General features: G+C 33.6%; 1 protein-coding gene and 1 long non-coding RNA gene across 3 annotated transcripts in view; one reads left to right on the forward strand and one right to left on the reverse strand.

The window, feature by feature from the left end:
* T48 (FU domain-containing protein T48) overlaps positions 1 to 20,223 on the forward strand; it is a 240,197-nt gene that overhangs the window by 143,819 nt on the left and 76,155 nt on the right. The window lies entirely within an intron of this gene.
* On the reverse strand, positions 14,725 to 15,563 carry LOC135841897 (uncharacterized). Its single transcript, XR_010558017.1, has 2 exons — positions 15,207 to 15,563; positions 14,725 to 15,094 (listed from the first exon to the last, which is right to left on the reverse strand). It is a non-coding gene; the product is annotated as an uncharacterized LOC135841897 (long non-coding RNA).

The raw sequence follows: 20,223 nt of genomic DNA on the forward strand, positions 1-20,223 counted from the left end.
AAAATATTAGGACTTTCTTAATAACGTCAATAAAGATATTTTCAACAATTTTGAAAAAAACGGGACTTTTTGGAAACTGAAAAACCAATTTGGGTGGCGGAAATTTTGTTTTTAGGGGTTTCAAGCCATACTTTTCCCAAGAATTGCGCTATTGTTAAAATCAGAGGCGAGACGGTCAGCACGAGACTTTTCGGTGTTATTAGAAGCATTATACTTAATGAAAATGACATAGGTATAGTTTTGAATTACGTTTTTAATTTGAAAGTGTTTTATGCATTATTACATTGTAACTACTACGTACATCAATAATTTATTATTAATTAGAGCTTATTTAGTATCAACCTTACATCTTAGAGGATTATAATTTTCGAAGTATAAGCATAGTATGTACATAATATAATAATTCATTTGCGTAACATTTCAAAATCTATGGTACTGTCTGTTGATCGGATGAAATCGAAGAAGTATAGCTGGCTGAAATGTTGATTTTCTGAATGTGAATAATATTCCAATAACCACTCCTTCCATAGTAGATCCCATATAATTCATCCAAAAGAAATATTTTACTATCGTTTCTTGATCACCGGAATTAGAGTCACTGAGAATTAATGAAATGATTTCTGCGATGCTGATTACAGCCGAGAATCCACCAAGCATCGTAAGCAAACGCATATGTAGGCCATATTTTGACCATAAATCCATTTTATTTATACTGGCCGATCTGATGTACCAAAACGCACCGATAATCAAAAATAATCGCGCGAAACAAATATATCTCTTGATCGCCAATGGCCCGAAATATGAGAAAATGTTTGAATTTATAGCACCAAACAACGACGTGGTAAAACTTGATGCATAAAGTGAGGGAACACTCGTACCGAAAATACAGTATCTCCGAAAAAGAATCGTACACCCCGCCCGAATGTAAATATTTTAGTCATAAAATGTTGTGATATAATTATGAAAACCGCCCCCTTAAGTTCAACCAAATTTTTAAGGCTTTTCCTCCGAAGTCAAAATTATAAGTTAATTCTGAAACACCTTCTTTTTAACATAATTTTTAATAAAAATAAGCTTTCAATTATCAATACAAAATTATTAAGTGTGTAGGTTCAACAACAAAAATTTCTAAAAAAAAAAAAAAATTCTAAAAATAGGACAGATACAGAGTTTGAAGAAGCTTGTTAATCTAATCTGAACGTTAAACTGTGTCTACCCCAATTTTTTCAGAAATTTTTTTTGTTGTTGAACCCACACACTTAATAATTTTGTACTAATAATTGGTCTAAAAAAATTTTGGGCGGACACAGAGTTCGAAGAAGCTGGTTATAATTTAACCTGAACGTTGAACTGTGTCCGCCCAAAATTTTTTTAGACCAATTATTAGTACAAAATTATTAAGTGTGTGGGTTCAACAACAAAAAAAATTTCTGAAAAAATTGGGGTAGACACAGTTTAACGTTCAGGTTAGATTAACAAGCTTCTTCAAACTCTGTATCTGTCCTATTTTTAGAATTTTTTTTTTTTTTTTAGAAATTTTTGTTGTTGAACCTACACACTTAATAATTTTGTATTGATAATTGAAAGCTTATTTTTATTAAAAATTATGTTAAAAAGAAGGTGTTTCAGAATTAACTTATAATTTTGACTTCGGAGGAAAAGCCTTAAAAATTTGGTTGAACTTAAGGGGGCGGTTTTCATAATTATATCACAACATTTTATGACTAAAATATTTACATTCGGGCGGGGTGTACGATTCTTTTTCGGAGAATTTTTTGGGGGATATCAGTTGTTTTTCTTACGTAGTGTGTACAATTTTTTTTTCAACTTTTAAAAAGTTTGACAGAATTTTGGCAATTTATGATCTTTTTTTGTTTTCAAAAGACAGACTAAGAGTTCAATATCTCAAAATATCAAGAAGTTGTCATTTTTTTAAAAGAAATTTTGACATGTTAGAAATTAGTTACATTTTTTCTTAAATCATAAAAATTGGACAAAATATTGGCAATAGGTATTGAAAAATTTCAAATTTCAAATTCATTAAATTTTAAAATGCAAACTTCAGAATGAAAAATTGTTGCTTAAAAAAAATCATCCAATTTTTAAACGCTCAGATAGGTACTGAAACTTGAAACTCTTTCAACATTTCAACTAATGCAGCTAGTTGGAAAGCTGAAATTGTTTCTGCAAACTAATTTGAGCACGCTATTAAGTCGATTGCTGGTGGATTTCAAGCCGTTTTGGAGCCTCCAGCGACTTTTTGAAAATTACTGGAGCCTTCCACACATTTTCAATGCTCGAAATTTTCATAAAATTTTATCAATTAGAGTAGGAAATTCGAATTTCAGGCTCCACTCCTACTTCAGCACGACATTAAGTTGACTGATAGTGGGTTCAAGTTATTTTGAAGCCTCCAGGGACTTTTTGAAAATTCTTAGAGCCTCCAGCAGATTTTTGAAACATGAAATTGCAGCAGAATTCCATCTTTCTCACTCCATTTAATAAATTGTTGTAAAAATTTACGTTTAAAAAATCTCCTGGAGACTCCAGGATTTTTCCAAAAGTCGCTAGAGGCTCCAAAATCACTTGAATCCACCTGAAGTCGAATGTGTAAATTTTATTTTACTGGTTTAAAAAAAAAACAATGAAATTTCAAAATTTTTTCATGATATCAATGTGAAAAAAATACATTAAAAACATTATTTGTAGCATAATGGTGAAAAGATAATATGTATGATTTTTTTTTTAATTTTCAAAAACTAAGTAAACATTAATGAAACATGTTTTTCTCGAAAAGTATGTTTCAAACACCAGGTACTCACTTTTCACAGATCAGATGACAATAAAAAAATTACGCCAAGAAAATTAGCTTTAAAAAAATTAAGTAGAATCGAGTGGGATTCGATCCATGGACCCTCCGCGTGGCGATCCGACACATAATGCATGCAGCCACGCAGCTGCTGTGAAATTACGTCACTACAACACATTACTGCTACACTAGATATCAAAACGTGCATGGGAATACGCATGGATTCAAATGTAACGGTCCTTTCTTTTTGTAAAACTTTAATCAAAGCTACAGAGCTTTTTTGGAAACGAAGTACGTTGAAATTTTGTATATGGGTTCTTCAAACATGAGAAGGATTTCCTTTCCTATTTGCATTTTGAAATGAGTTCTCTTTTTTTTGTATTATCCATTTGAAAATAGGCGAAATCTTGAAATTATTGCAACTTAGAAAGCTCATGGAGCTTTTAGTTGATGTTCGATTTCGCTCAGATTTGGCATATAGGTTTTTTCAAACTCAAAAAATATATTTTTGAAATAAAATTCAATTTTTTCAAAATTTTGAGGCCCCAAATGGGGGGGTGAAAGGTCAAATTTCAAAATTTTCAAAATTTGACTTCACTAGTCCGTAATGGTTGATAAACAGAACCCAATTCCCAAATTTCGCAAAAATCCATTCTGCCGTTTTTTCTGAATAGTGTTTGAAGATGGCGAAGAATTTTACAAAAATGACAAAATAGAGCCAAATTAGAGCTTCGCGAATTTTCGTCGTAGAAACTTCGCTATGGTCTCAAAAGAAAGCGCTTGAAAAATTAGAAAGAATGGTACTTTCAATTTTTCAATTTGACAAACGCTTTCTCAGTAAAATGAGTTGGCGGCACACACCGCAACAAAGACGAGTTCCTTTCAGAATATCAGTGTCAGCTCGTTCCGTTTTTTTCGTTGTTTTCCTCCGTTCGTTTTCGTTTATAATTCGTCGTTTTCGTTTTAATTATTTTTTTTGGGGGGGGGGCGGGGTGGGGTCACGAGCGTGACCCTGGATACAATGAATTTTCTATTTTGACCAGTGGATGAAGAAGTGTTTCGTGGACGGATTGCAATTTTCCGAAAACACACGAATAGATCGAACGCAATGATAAATTTTATGAACGACGTCGTCACCAACAGGTACATAACAATAAATATCAAATAATTCTGTATTTCATAATAGAGGGACATCATTTCAACAATGTATGTAAATGTTAGGATGTAGATGAGCAGCAGGAAAAAACAATAAAAAGTAAGGTTTTTTGTTGACAAACTTTGTGGTCCTGTAGTCTTGAAAAACTTGTACAAATGAATGATTACGCAGATTATCGAAAATACGTACAGGATGAGACATAGGAGTATAACAAGTGAATCAGTCATTTCGAAAACCCCATTCTGAACCTTTTTAAAATTTTTCAGGAAATGAAAAAAACTGTTTGTGCGCTTTATTTTCATGGTATAACAGTAAACTTGTGCAGTAATCGATAGGTCTTATGATTACAAATATTTCTGTACCTTTACCAGAACTTGAAGTTTTGTAGGCTGCGAGCAATTCCATTGTGAAATATGTGGAGTTATGGGGTTTTCGAAATGACTTTTTTTTAAAACCTGAAAAGTGACACGTAATCCTAGAAAATCCAGTAACTACAATACCCAAAATGATTGAGTATGGATTTTCATTAATTTATTGAAGTTATACCTGCAATCTACGACTCAATTAATGTAATGTAATAAAGAAGCAACAAAAATGTTATCCATTTCACGGCATAAATTAAAAAATTGAATTACGTTGATGTTCATGAAATTAATGTTCTTTGTTTGTCTTATAAAAAAATGATTTCAAAAACCCTGTAAATGCAGGAGTTATGGGGTTTTCGAAATGACAAACGCTGAAATATGCACTTTTGAGCTACCTTCCAACTTTATCCGATAGAGCTCGCAAAGCACCATCAGAATCAGTGAAAAACATAAAAACCCCTTATATGGTGATTTATGGGGTTTTCGAAATGACTGATTCAAGTACCACGAACACGGCGCCTATTATTTGTAGAATTTCATCCATGCTATAAATTTATGTTTCAACAACCTGATTCGAATAAAACGTATGAGTTAGCAGCGTTTATATAGGTAACACTCATTTATGGCCAGCAAAAGATAAATGAAAAAATGATTCGGTAATATTGATAAGTTTCGTCTACTTACACAACGTTAAACGGATTTCAACTCATAAAAATGATCCTTGCAAACATGAAACAACTAAGTAACAATTTTTTTCACCACGAAACGATAACTACGTTCAACCTTTGATTAGGTAAGCACTGCAATTACAAATTTGCCAACAGAGGGATATCATGATGGGAAATAGCCATTAAATTGGTCATGTTTCTACGTATATTTTTGGTATTATCAACCGATTATCCTTTTGCACAATCGCGTTTGCTTCCTCTTGAAATATTACATCGCTAATAGATACGTAGTACACATATGATACGTGTTGATGTCGCATTGTTCATTGCATTCTGAATCGTAATAAATTTTTCCTGAAGAATTAAAAAAAGAGAGTTGACAAAATTTCAACATTTTACTTTCAGTAAATTTTGACTTTCCGTCTCCATTTGATGAAATTTTGTGAAAATTCTAATTTTCAGAAATCCGCTGGAGGCTCCAGTAATTTTCAAAAAGTCGCTGGAGACTCCAGAACGACTTTCCAGCTCCATTTTGATGAAATTTTGTGGGAATTTCGAGTTTCATAAATCTGCTGGAGGTTCAAAACTGCTCTAAATGATTTGAAACAATTTCCAATCGAGTTGGTAGGTCGAAAATAGGGTAGGTATGTCCCTAATTTCAGCTTTTTGGGTCAATTTGGTAAAATTTTGATTTATCCCCCTCATTTTTGGCCTACATTTGATTTTCAAAAATTCACCAAAAGTCGAAGAAGACATTTCAGCACTTGAAATTTTGACAGGTAATAAATTTTTTCCTGCTGTTTTGATCTACCGTTGTACGGTTTAAAAAATATCGTGCAAGTTCTATGTTGGAAGGCAAAATCTACAATTTTGGAAGGCCGTGTCAATGAAATTGACCACCATTTTGTATGTTGTGCCACTTTTTTTTTTGAGGACAAGGTTGCTCCGGAGGATCGACGGGGGGGGGGATGCAATAGATCAGGCATGAAATTCGGTCACTTAAAAAGTGACTTAGGTTACTATTTCACTTGCAAGTCACTCTTCGTCTCTAGTCACTTTTTTTCAGAAGATTTGTCGTGTAAAAAAGAAAAAGTGCCAAATTTTAGGAAATGATCAATATTTTTTATAGAAATAATACGAGCCGAAGTGATTTAAAATATGTATTCCATTAATAAAATGTACAATAACGACATGTTACATTTTATACGTACGTAAAGTTGAAAGAAAAACGACAGAGTGAATAAGCGTTTCAACGAAAAGTATAAAGTCATATTTGCTACATAGTTGACTTTTAGAGTAATATTTACAACCGGTTCAGTTTGACGAATTACAGTAAAAATACAGATAAAATAAAATTACGATTCAATAACGAGTTTTTAAATTTTATTTTCAATATTTTTCGTGAAAATCCTCCAGATTTGTTATTTTAAAAAATATTAAAAATCAACTGTTCAACATTAAGAATGTACTAAGACGATGTGATTGGATAGAGCTGATATTATTTTCTAAACCGTACAAAGGTACAAATAGATCGAAAGATCAGGCAAAAATGTATCAACTGTCAGAATTTCAAGTGCTTAAAGTTCATTTTTTTCGATTTTTGGTGAATTTTTGAAAATCAAATTTAAGCCTAAAATGAGGGGAAAAAATCAAAATTTTACCAAATTGACCAAGAAAGCTGAATTTTGAGATGTACCCTATTTTCGACCTACCAAATCGATTGGAAACTGTTTCAACTCGTTTTGAGCATTTCTGGAGCCTCCAGCAGATTTTTGAAACTCGAAATTTCCCAAAATTTCATCAAATGGAGATGGAAAGTCGAAATTAATTCTGCGAACTAATTTCAATGCGCTACTAAGTCGACTGTAGGCAGTAGTTTCGTAGCCTCCAGTGATTTTTTAAAAGTAACTGGAGTCACCAGATTTTTGAAACACCTCAACATTTTATCAAATGGAGTTAGCAAGCTGAAATTTACTTCGCAAACTAATTTCAATACGAGATGAAGTCGACTGCATGGTTGTTTCAAATGGTATTGAAGCTTCCAGCTACTTTTTGGAAATCCCAATTTTTCCAAAAAACGGCGTACAACCTTTCAAAAAGTCGCTGGAGGCTTCAAAACGACTTCAAATCTATCAGCAGTCCACTTCGTAGCGTATTAAAATTAGTTTACTGAATAAATTTCGGCTTTCCATCTCCATTTGAAGAGTGATATTCCAAAACTCGCTTTGTCCATTTTTATCAAAGTTGGGTTTTCAGTGGTACCTGGTAGATGAAGTATTAACTCACATTCCTACATCATCAACCTACCAAAATGAGGTGTTAAACTCACCTAAATAGCCGATTCGCTAAAAATTTCAAAAAAAATAACGTTCCAAAACGCGTTTTGTCCATTTTTATTGAAATTTTTTTCAGCAGTATTTAGTGGATGAAATGTATACCTACACTCCTACATTATAAATCCACCCAAATAAAGTGCTAAACTCGCCTAAAAAGCCAATTTACCCGTTTAAAGGGAAACTGTTTTTCCTCTCTCCTGAAAAGTTGTGAAAATGGACAAAGCGAGTTTTGGAATATCACTCTTCATTTGATGAAATTTTGTGGAAATTTCGAGTTTCAAAAATCTACTGGAGGCTCCAGTAATTTTCAAAAAGTCGCTGGAGGCTTCAAAATGACATAGAATCCACCTACAGTCGACTTCGTAGCGTATTGAAATTAGTTTGCAGAATGAATTTCGGCTTTCCATCTACATTTTGATGAAATTTTGTGGGAATATCGAGTTTCAGAAATCTGCTGGAGGCTCCAGATTTGCCCAAAACAGGTTGAAACTGTTTCCAATCGATTTGGCGTCTCGAAAACAGGATATATCCCAAATTTCAGCTTTCTTGGTCAATTTGGTAAAATTTTGATTTTTTCCCTCATTTTTGGTCTGAATTTGATTTTCAAAAATTTACCAAAAATCGAAAAAGGCATTTTAACACTTGAAATTTTGACATGTAATAAATTGTTGCCTGATCTTTCGAACTACCTTTGTATATGGTTTAAAGAATTTCGTGCAAGTCAAAATCTGCGATTTTGGCTGACCTGTCAAGCAAATTGGCGAGTAGGGTCACTTTTTTAGGACAAGAGCTAGAAATGTTACTTAGGACTACCCCTTGAGAAAAATGTTGTCCCGGAGGATCGACGGGGGAGGAGGGGTGCAATAGATCCTTATGCGGGCTTCCCCTACTAACATAATATATATGTACCTTGCTCTCACTTCTCAAAATTTTGATCACTTTTTCTCAAATTTTTGGTCACTTTTTCCCTATTTTTCAGTCACTAAAAAAAATTAAATAGTGAATTTCATGCCTGCATAGATCCTTATGCCGGCGCCCCGACTAAACATAGTAATATTTCACCTGCATAAAATTTCATAAATCTATGGTACTGACTGTTGAGTGGATGGAACTGGAGAAACAGCTGGCTCAAACGTTGATCTTCTGAATGTGAATAATACGCCAATGACCACACCTTCTAGAGTACTTCCTAAATAATTTATGGCGAAAAACCCTTCAACCACGTCAAAATCATGATTACTGCTAAACAGTGCAATGATTTCGGCAATACTTATCACAGCCGAGAATCCACCTAGCATCGCAAGCAAACGCATATGTAAGCCATATTTTGACCATAAATCATTTTTATTTATACTAGCTAATCGGATGTACCAAAAGGCACCGATAATCAAACATAATCGCAGGGTGCAAATGTACCTCTTGATCGCCAATGGCCCGACATTTGAGTACAGGTATTGTGTTTCTGAAGACTGCGAACCAATCAACAAGTTAAAAGTTAATCCATAAAGTAAGGGAACGATCGTACCCAAAATACAGTATACAATGAATTTTCTATTTCGAGCATTCGATGACGAAGAAGTGCTTCGTAGATGGGTTGCAATTTTGCGAAAACACACGAATAGATCCAAAGCAATAATGAATTTCATGAACGACGTTTCCACTGCCATATATACAACAAATCGCAGCAAATTTTTCAGTGTTTCGCGATGGAAACACATCATTTTTCCAACGGCATACGTAAATGTTAGCATGTAGATGAGCAATAGTGAAGAACAGTAAAAAGTAAGGTTCTTCGTTGACAGACGTTGTGGTCGCGTAGACTTGAAAAACTTGTATAAATGAATGAGTACGCAGATTGTCGAGAATACCGATAAGGTGGGGCATATGATATCCACTACGATGTATATTATTTGGTTGATTTCCATGCCATCTATTTATATGTTTCATCCACCTGATTCGAATAAAAGGTACGAGTTAGCAGCGTTTATGTAACATGCATTTATGTCCAGCAAAATACAAAAATAAATACGTATGAGCGAACAGGGTGTCTACAGGGTAGTGAAAGTAGTGATATTCAGCAATTTAGCTTGAAAAGTAGTGAAAAAAGGGAAAAAATCACTCATGAAAAATATTTTTTTTACTTCTCAAAACATTTATTTTTTGAAAGCTTTTGGCCTCGCTTCACTAGGCCACGTTTGCTTCCTTTTTTCAAATCGTCATCCAAATTTTAAAATTTTGAAACAAAAGTCATAAGCTTCTTCATTTGTTACACCAAAAAAAAAAACTTTTTTATACCTCTCGATGTACCAATTTTCGAAAGCTTTTGCCCTCGCTTCGCCAGGTTCGGTTTGTTTCTCTTTCCCATAGTTGAAAAATTCCAGACTTGAACCAGAAATCAAAATTTTCATACGTTATTTATATAAATATTATTAGGCAGAATTACACCTTTCGAATGACAAAAATTATTTTACTTAAAAACTCGCCGTTCTATTTCGAAAAATTGGAATTTTTTTTACAGAAATCGTTCAATTTTTTGTTTATTTTTTATTTAAAAATTTTGTTGTAGACACACTGAAAAAAAAAATGAGAACAAAAATTGATCTGGGGGGGGGGGGGGTTGAAAATATTTTGGAAGATGATGATTTTTTTTTTTGAAAGGTAGTGAAAAAGTAGTGAAAAGGTAGTGATTTTCAGTCAACAAATTCGTGTAGACGCCCTGGTGAAATAATGATTCGTTAATATTATTAAAGATTCATTTACTTACTTAAATGTACATATTTCAACTCAAAGAATGATTCTTGCAAACATGAAACAACTCAGTATGTATCTTTTTTCACCGCGAAACGATAACATTGTCCAACCTTTGAGTGGGTAATGCGATTGATTACAAATTTGCCAACGAAGCTGAGGCTGGGAAATATCCATTATAAATTTGTCATTTTTCTGCGTACAATTTAAGCATCGCATTTCCATCCCTGGAAATATCGCATCACTAATACCTAATGGGTAGGTACGTATGAATTGTGTTGGTACCGAATTGCTCATTGAATTCTGAATCGTGACAATTTTTTCCTAAATTATCAAAATAGAAGCGTTCGCGAAATATCAGCGTTCCACTTTCATTTTATCAAGTTCTGATTTTTTCATGGTATACAGGATGAATCCGGAGTCGTCTGGTTAAATTCAAATGTAGATAGTACTCGAGGAGACGAACAAAAAACGTTATTATGATAAGTTGCCTATCTTGTAAAATGACGGTGCTACGTGCTCCGCAAAACCGGAATTTACCTATTTTGAAAAATTCATCAAAAATAAGAAAATGTTTGAATCATTCAAATGATGCCTCTAACCCATAGTATTCGAGTGGACGAACAAAACATGTTATTATGACCAATTGCCTATCTTCAAAATTGAAGGGGCAAACCAGATTCAAAACTTCCAAATTTCGAATGCCCCAAATTTGAATTTTGAAATTGTGCTTGCCCCTTCAATTTTTAAGATAGGCAATTGGTCATGATAACATTTTTTGTTCATCCACTCAAGTACTATGGGTTAGGGGCACGATTTGAATAATACAAACATTTTCTTACTGTCTGCAAATTGAAGAAATTACCCCATTTTTGAACTAAAATTTACCTATTTTGAAAAATTCTTTTAAAATCAGAAGATGTTTGATTGCAAACATACAAGTTGTTAAATTACAATGCAAATTGATCAATTTGTCCAACTTTCGATTAGGTACTGCAATTAAGTACAAATTAGCTAACAATTTCGTTTTAAGGACATCATGATGAAAATTTCTGATTAATTTATCGTTTTTCTGTACATTTTTTTGTTATCATCAGCCCATTATCCATTTACACAATCGCATATTTTGCTTCCTGTAGAGATATAATACTGATACGTATAAAATGTATTGTTGTACCAAATTGCTTGTTTAATTCCGATTCCCAACAGCTTTTTTAAAACGATAAAAGAGAAATGGTGATTTTCCTCTCGCTTATAATACCTACATTACACCAGTTGCTTACCTAGAGGTCTGCTTTTCCAGAACGGACTAGAAATGCATTCCAGCTCGTGTGATGTGAATAATCTTTATTCTTGAACGAACTCTCTGGTCTTGAGTCGATTTAATGTCTTTTATTTAGGAAGCAAAATATACCACTTCTCACTAAAGGCGTATCTTTAAGAGGATTTCTCACTGAATTTTCAGCTATATCCGAATCAATTCCCACGTCTGCTTAAGAAATTTTAAAATACTGGAGAAATCGAAAATCACGCTCGAGGCTGTTGAATGACTAGAAGTGGTAAAATTATTCGCTTTCGGAAAGTTGATATTAGTTACACAGCTAATTTCCATCGTAGATCGCCGAAAATGGTTAATTCTGAAGTGCTCCCTCGTTGAAGATCCATATCTTTCATTTAGAAATACCACTGGATCTAATTAGAAGCGCCTGAATGACTGAAAATGGTAAAAATATTCGATTTGGGAGAGTTGATGCTAGTTACATGACTAATTTTCACCACTTTTCGCCGAAAATGGTCAATTCTGAATTTTCAAAAATGTGTCAAAAATTGAAAAATCAACTTGGGCGGCGGAAATTTTGGTTTTAGGGGTTTCGAAGTCATGCTTTTCCCGAAAATTGCGTTATAGTTCAAATCAGAGGCGAGGCGGTCAGCACGAGACTTTTCGGTGTTATTTGAAGCATTATAACGAAAATGACATAGGTAGTTTTAAATTACGTTTTTAATTTAAAAATATTCTATGTATTATTACATTGTGCCCACTACATATGTACTTACATACATCAACAATTGATTATTAATTACAGCTTATCTAGTGTAAACCTTACAACTTAGAGGATTATAATTTTCGAAGTTTCAGCATAGGAGTGGTAGTACATATAATAATTCATTTGCATGCATAACATTTCATGATCTACGGTACTGCCTGTTGATCAGATGAAATTGACGAAATAGCTGGCTGAAATGTTGATTTTCTGAATGTGAATAATATGCCAATAACTGCTCCTTCAAGAGCACATCCCGAGTAATTTATTATAAAGAACGAGGCTACTATCATCTGCTTTCGTTCGAGGGAATCCGAATCATCGAGAATTAATGAAATGATTTCTGTGATGCTTATTACAGCCGAGAATCCACCAAGCATAGTGAGCAGACGTATATGCAGGCCATATTTTGACCATAAATCTTTTTTATTTATACTGGCCGATCTGATGTACCAAAACGCACCGATAATCAAAAATAATCGTGCGGTGCAAATAAGCCTCTTGAACGCGAATGGACCGAAATATGAGTGCATGTACTTTGACTCTATACCAAAAAACATGGTAAAAATTGTTCCATAAAGTAAGGGAATGATTGTTCCAAAAATACAATAAACAACAAATTTTCTATTTTGAGCATTCGATGAGGAAGTGCTTCGTAGATGCATTGCAATTTTGCGAAAACACACGAATAGATCCAATGCTATGATGAATTTTATGAACGACGTCGTCACCATCATATACATAACAATAATCATCAAATAATCCCATATAATTTTATATTGGAGAGACATCTTAATTCCAACAATGTATGCAAATGTTAGGATGTAGATGAGCAGCAGGAAAAAACAGTAAAAAGTAAGGTTTTTTGTTGACAGACTTTGTGGTCCTGTAGTCTTGAAAAACTTGTACAAATGAATGATTACGCAGATTGTCGAGAATACGAACAGGATGAGACATATAACCACGAACACGATGAATACCATTAGGAGAATTTCCATGCTACAAATTTATGTTTCAACAACCTGATTCGAATAAAATGTATGAGTTAGCAGCGTTTATATAGGTAACACGCATTTATGGCTAGCATAAGATGATTAAATGAAAAAATGATTTGGTAATATTGATAAGTTTCGTCTACTTACTTAATGTTACATGGATTTCAACTCATAAAATGATGCTTGCGAACAGGAAACAACTAAGTAGCTTTCTTCACCACGAAACTACGTATAACTGTGTTCAACCTTTGATTAGGTACTGCAATTACAAATTTGCCAACAGAGGGACATCACGATGGGAAATCGCCGTTAAATTTATCATTTTTCTACGTACATTTTTGGTATTATCAACCGATTATCCTTTTACACAATCGCATTTGCTTCCTTTTGAAATATTGCATCGCTAATAGATACGTGTGATATGTGTTGATATCGCATTGTTCATTGCATTCTGAATTCTAATAATTTTTTCCGAAAGGATTAAAAAAAGAGAGTTCACAAAATTTCAACATTCGACTTCTTGTAAATTTGGCTTTCCATCTCCATTTGATGAAATTTTGTGAAAATTCCAATATTCAGAAATCCGCTGGAGGCTCCAGTAATTTTCAAAAATTCGCTGGGGACTCCAAAACTGCTCTAAACGATTTGAAACAATTTCCAATCGATTTGACAGGTCGAAAATAGGGTATATCCCCAATTTTAGCTTTCTAGGTCAGTTTAGTAAAATGTTGATTTTTTCTCCTCATTTTTGGCCTAAATTGGATTTTCAAAAAACGTTTGTACGGTTTAAAAAATTTCGTGCTAATTCTATGTTGGAACGCAAAATCTGCGATTTCGGCTCATCTGTCAATCAAATTGGCTAACCCAAAATGACCATTTTTTGGGCTCCAGGGGTTCCCAAAGTTGTGATTACAAAATAAAAGAATTTTAGGAACCACGGAGTATTATTTTCAAAAACTGTTTTAGCGTAAAATATCTGTTTGAACTTGATAAACGTTATGCGAGGTGATTTTTCTATTTTCAACCCTCGTGGGCAGAAATGGGGGGGGGGTTATTATTTGGAAAATTTTGGATCCACCATTTTTAATCTACCCCTTTGAGCCCTCCTAAAAAGCATTTTACAGTTTATTAGTATCGTTTTATGTATTAAATAATGAACAAGACTATGCTTTTCGTGACTATATTTAATTTGAATTATAACAAACTATCAAAACCAGAAACGGTAGAAAGGGTGTCTATTTTCATTTTTAACAGAAAAAAAATCGAAACAGTTTTCTAAAGCTTTAAGAAATGAAATTAAGAAATAAGAAATATAAGAATATACTCAAGTTCAAACTCTTAAATGTTCATTGAGAAAACAAAATATATGGAAATGACAGAAGTTCCTTTTTCAATAGGTACATGTACTTCGAAAATGAAAATGAGAAATTGAGAAACATGAACTTTCAGTCTTCAATTCCTTTTTTATGCCTTTCAGCGAAATAAAATTAATAATTATGAACGATTGTGTCAGTAAAGATGAAAAAAAACAACAACAACGAGTATATATTCAAAATCAGAAGCAGAAAATGCTGGATAAAGACATGATGAAGAATTGAAGAAAAGTAACAGTACCATAGTATATTAATTATTTCATCGTAATAAATTTTATAAAAGCTGAAAGTTAACAAACATCGAGACTTTGTAGGCCTAGCTCTACGCGGTAGTGTAGTAACTATGTAACCAAAAGAACTGAACGACGGACTGAATCACTTACGAGATTCAGAGTTCGTTCGCAGATGTTCCAACATGTGTGTCAATAGTATAGCGAATCTCGAGATGTTGTGGTCCCCGTCCTGCAGTCTTGAAAGCCTTGTACACATGAATAATGACGAATATTGTTGCGAATACCCATATGCCAATGAATATCACAAAAACCACGAAGAATACTATTTCGATAATCTCCATCCTGTAGATATATGTATGTTTCACCAACCTGATTTCGAATAAAATGTACGAATTAGCAGCGTCTATGTAATACGCGATTATTACTAGCAAAATATGAATGAAATAGTGATTCGTTAATATTCACAGATTCGTCTACTTACTTAGGTACATGGATTTCAGCTTATGGAATGATACTAGCAAACATGAAACAACCAAGTAGCTTTTCTTCACAACGAAATGACCGCACTGTTCAACCTTTGATTCGACTTCTGTGATTACTAATTTGCCAACGAAGGGACATCATGATGGAAAATAGCCACTAAATTAGTCATTTTTCTACGCATTTTTTTGTTATTACTCGTACCAACCGATTATTCGCATTTTCCTCCCTAGAAATATCTCATCGCTGATTAGTACGTCCTATGAAATATGTTGGTATCGCATTGCTCATTCAATTCTGAATCGTAACAACTTTTTCCCGTAAGATCAAAAAAAGGATGTTCATAAAATTTTAGCCGTTTACCTACTTCTATTCTATCGAATTTGGACTTTTTCATGGTCTAAAAAGCAAAAGAGAAAAAATATGTACTAATTTTTATCCAAATATTACCGGTTTGCTGAAATGATTATTTTTGTTTTTTTATTGAGATTTTTGCCAGTTTTGAATACCTATGTGAATAATTGGTTATTTTGGTATGTATGTATTTGACTTTGATAAATTCACGCCCATTTAGTTTGATTGGTTTTGTAATGTCATTCCAAGATTTTTAAAACACGGCTAAGTAGGAAGTGGTTGGTTTTTGAAGAACAAGAACAAAAACGAGAACGCAACTTGATAACAAATAACAAAAACTAGGTACTTACATCAAGAACGCTCTTGAAACAACTAGAGCAAGACAACAAGATCAAAGATCAAAAACGTGAAAAAAATGTTGCGTTCTCCCAGCTCTGGTTCCAAAATATCTCCCCAGTTTCATAAATGATGTCTTTCTTTGTTTTGACTTTAATATTAATGCGAAATATTAGGGAAAAAATATTTTCAAAATTCGAAAGTACCCAAAAATGATCAGTTTGCAAATTTTCAACCGCTTAGCAACAACCTTTGAAGTGAACTCAGAATCTCAAATGCCATCGTTTTGAATCGGACCATTTTTTTCAAAACTGGATGGGTGGAGGTCCGAGCAAAAAAAAAAGTTTTTTTCTCGATTATTTCACCTCTTTGAGGACCCATATCTCCCCTCCATAGACATCTAAGCTCCGTAGCTGGAATTTTTTCTAGATGTTTTTCAACTCGAAATTAAACGTGCAAAGGTTGATTTTCACAGTTCTTATAGCACATCTTGAAAACAGAGAACTTCCAGAATGTGGCTGGAGATTCCAGAACGGCTTGAAAACATCTCCAATCGACTCAACAAATTGATAGTAAGGTACCTATCGAGAGACTTTCATAGCTTTTTAATTTCATTCATTCGGTAAAATTTGGTCCGGATTTCGAGTTTCAATAATCTACTGGAGGCCTCAAAACTGCTCGAAATAGTTCAACTCGATTCGACAGATTGAGAATGCGGGACCATTCCAAATTCCAGCTTTATCGATAAATTTTGTATAATTCTGATTTTTTTTCAATTGTTTTGCTTTTTTATTTTTTTCAATTCGCCAAAAATTAAAATATGCACCTTAGCACTCAAAATTACAGATCGTGTTTAGAAAAAAGCCTATTTTAAAATAGAGTCCCGCATTATTATTATTTTTTTTTTTGAAACATTTATTTCATTTTTAAATGGGTCTGGTCTCTCTGCTCCACCATGTAGCTAAATTGTTACGTTTTAAAACAACCGTCGCAGTAGCTAGAAAGTTTTCAGAGTGCCTTTCAACTCAAAATAGGTGCTCATTGAATTTGTTGTCCAAATTAATTTCCTCGTCTAATTGAGAAATTTTAAAATATGGAGAAATCAAAAATCATACTGGAGGCTGGTAAAACTATTCGGATTTGAGTTGTTTATATTAGTTACATGATTAATTTCCACAATTTTTATTGAATAAAAATCACCAATTTAAATTAAGTTTTTAATTGAAAGTATTCTATTATTACATTGTACTTACTACATCAACAATTGATTATTAATTGAATCGGTGAGAACAGAAAGGAGCTAATTGTAAGTCCATTTTCGCATTTTTCAAGAATAACAAAAAACAGATTTATTCGAAAATCAAACATTTTTGGTAAACATGCTTAAGGTCATTAAAAGAGAACCCCGAGACACAATTTTTAGCATAGTTTTGAAAAATAATATTCACGTGCACTGGCGCGCTGCTGTTGCTGCCTAAACAAATGGAACTTATACCCTTTCTGCACTCAATCGCCAAAATTTGTCTTGAAATTGCTCGGGCACGAATGGGGGCTTGATTCTATATCTATAGTCTGTCTCATTTAACTTGACCATTATCAATACTTACACACTACTCTATCGCATTGTGTAAATACAACGCACAGTTGCCACAAATAATTTCAAAAGAAAACAAATATGTAGTAAAGTCAACCCCACCTTACGCGGCAAATACGGCAAAGTAAAGCAAATGAACATGCTGATTTTTTTTTTTAATGAAAATGAATTGAAACTTTGAAACATTACTTATTTGAAGATAATTTGAAGTAATAAGCACGATCTTTAATAATAATAATGGAAAATAACATGAAAAATGTAATTTTAATTGTGAAAATAGGTACTGATAACATTACATTTACAGTATTTTCATTTTTGGAAGCCAGTAAATATTATTTTTCATGGGCAATGCTTGACTTTGTTGTATTATGTAACGAAATTATGCAGTTGTAAACATCAAAACATTGCACATTTTGACAACTTTGGAAATTTTTGAGAGGTCAAGTTAAATGAGACAGACTATAAGTACATCACTCTTATACTCTGTTCCAAATAAGAAACGCAAACTTTTCTAGGAGCAAAAACATAGGGTCCAAACGAATAAGCAAGGTTGAGCACTACGCTAAACCAACAAAATTGATAACCAGTTTGCTTTTCGTTGCTGTGTAATGTTGTTTACCTCCCCGTCAGTTCCCCGAACATCACGCCTCGACTAATTACTAGAGACTAAGGATACTTTTCGGCATCGTGCGCTGTCGAGTGCTTTCGGCTACACTCGTTTGACTTGTCTCCATGAAAGTGAAATATTTTCCTTATCAAAGATGAAACTCCTGTTTCCTTTTCGACTTTTCGTTCAAATCTTTCTTTATAATCATATCATATTATTTCATACCAATATTATAAGTATTTTAACGATAAAACTCGTGTTAGTCCTGTTTCTTTTGAATGTTGATCTGTTTCATAATTTCGTTGACAGTCTTGTACTCTTGTTAAACAGCATGGTTTCCGATCCAAACATTACCAAATATAAAGAAAAAACAGCTGTGATGATACTAAGTCTTTTGAAATCATGAAATCAATTTGAAGAAAATATGTAAAACTCTTAACAGAAGTAACGTTATTGTACAATTGTACAAACATTTAGAACTAACTTGGGATGTTTTTCAAAAGAAGATTGATATGATATCAATATCACATCAGTCAAAAAGTCAATGTCGAAAAAATCGAATCAGATTTCCAACTGCTCACCAGGCATTTAACTCAACAAAATTTGTATTCTACAAGAAAGACAATGAAGAATATGAAAAAGTTAATATAATATTCGAATATTATAAATTTATAATTAAATTAAAATTAAAAATCTCAACATGGAACAGGGAACTTGAATCATTAAAGTCAAACGAGCGTAGCCGAAAGCACTCGACAGTGCACGATGCCGAAAAGTATCCTTAGTCTCTAGTAATTAGTCACGCCTCGTCGTGTGTTGCGGGTTGTCAGTTTGCGTTTCTTATTTGGAACAGACTGTAGGCTGCTATCTCGTCTGAATTGACCAAAAACCCCTTGAGGTGTAAAACTTTTTGCTGAAGTTGTTTATTCTGCCTTCTTTTTTCAATACAGAGATGAACTTGAATTTCAAAAAATGCAGGTCTTCTCGAAAAATGTTAATTATTCTTCAATGAATTCAAAAAATTTAACAAAAAAGGTCATCAATGGGGACCCGACTCTTTTCTGCACCCAAATTGTACCACTTTGTAGTAGGAGAAAAATACACGCAGTTCTCCCACTTATGTGGGAGAAAAATATTTTTATCCGTCACCTACACTGGGAGAAATTTATATACGAAAAGTTCAGTCACCTTAATGGGAGAAAATTTTCCTGTTTCCTAATTGGGAGGAAAATTCTCATTCACCATAGCAGCAGACTATTTTTCTACCCCCTAAGCGACAGATTTTCGATCATTTTAGTGACCAATTATGACGCCAGTGACCAAGCCGCGACAATTTAAACTTCCTACTCAGTGGTGGTGGCGCTTATGTCCAATTATAATCAAGAAATTATCGAACATAGCCGATTATACTCGATTACATCATCATTTTTTAGGTGGTGACACCAAGCTGTCCACCACTCTCGCGATAACAACCAATAGAAAACCAGTTCAACACGAATATCGCCGAGTATAATCGAACATGACGTAATTCTAGCACCAGCTGTGAATGATAGCGCCGCTAGAAGCGTTGAGTGTGTGCGCCACTGACTGCATATGTTCCCCTGCTCAATTTCTCGTAAAAAGCGCAGTTGTAAAAGCTCTGATCCCGAGACAATTTAGGTGGGACTGCAGACATTGACGCCGCCAAGTATAGTTCCAACTTTACTTCCATTTTAAATCCATATTTGGCTCAATATTTCCAACAGTAGTTCCTACTGTTTCCAGCTTTAGCTTCCTTCAGTTCGTGATTTATTGGACTTTGATGAATTTTGGCATCTGCAGCCTCGGACTTTGTCATCATCTGCGATGACATTGTTTCTCAAGTTAAGTCCCTATGGGTCAATTAGTGAATCTTCAGCTGTCTCGGATCACTCTTTCAAATGCACAGAGATAGGTTTTAATAACAAGTTGCCTTGGTTCACATTCCAACTTTAGATTTAAGTTTCAAGACCTTGGCTCACATTGTCTTTCTTTATTTTCTTTTTTGTTTGAAAATGATGTATCGCTCAGGATGTGCTTTTTAGTTTTAAGTTCAATGGATGGTTCACTTCGTTCCTTTCTTTTTTCTTTTTTTTAATATTTATTTTC

Source organism: Planococcus citri, chromosome 1, assembly GCF_950023065.1.
Source record: "Planococcus citri chromosome 1, ihPlaCitr1.1, whole genome shotgun sequence".
NCBI classification, from domain to species: domain Eukaryota; kingdom Metazoa; phylum Arthropoda; class Insecta; order Hemiptera; family Pseudococcidae; genus Planococcus; species Planococcus citri.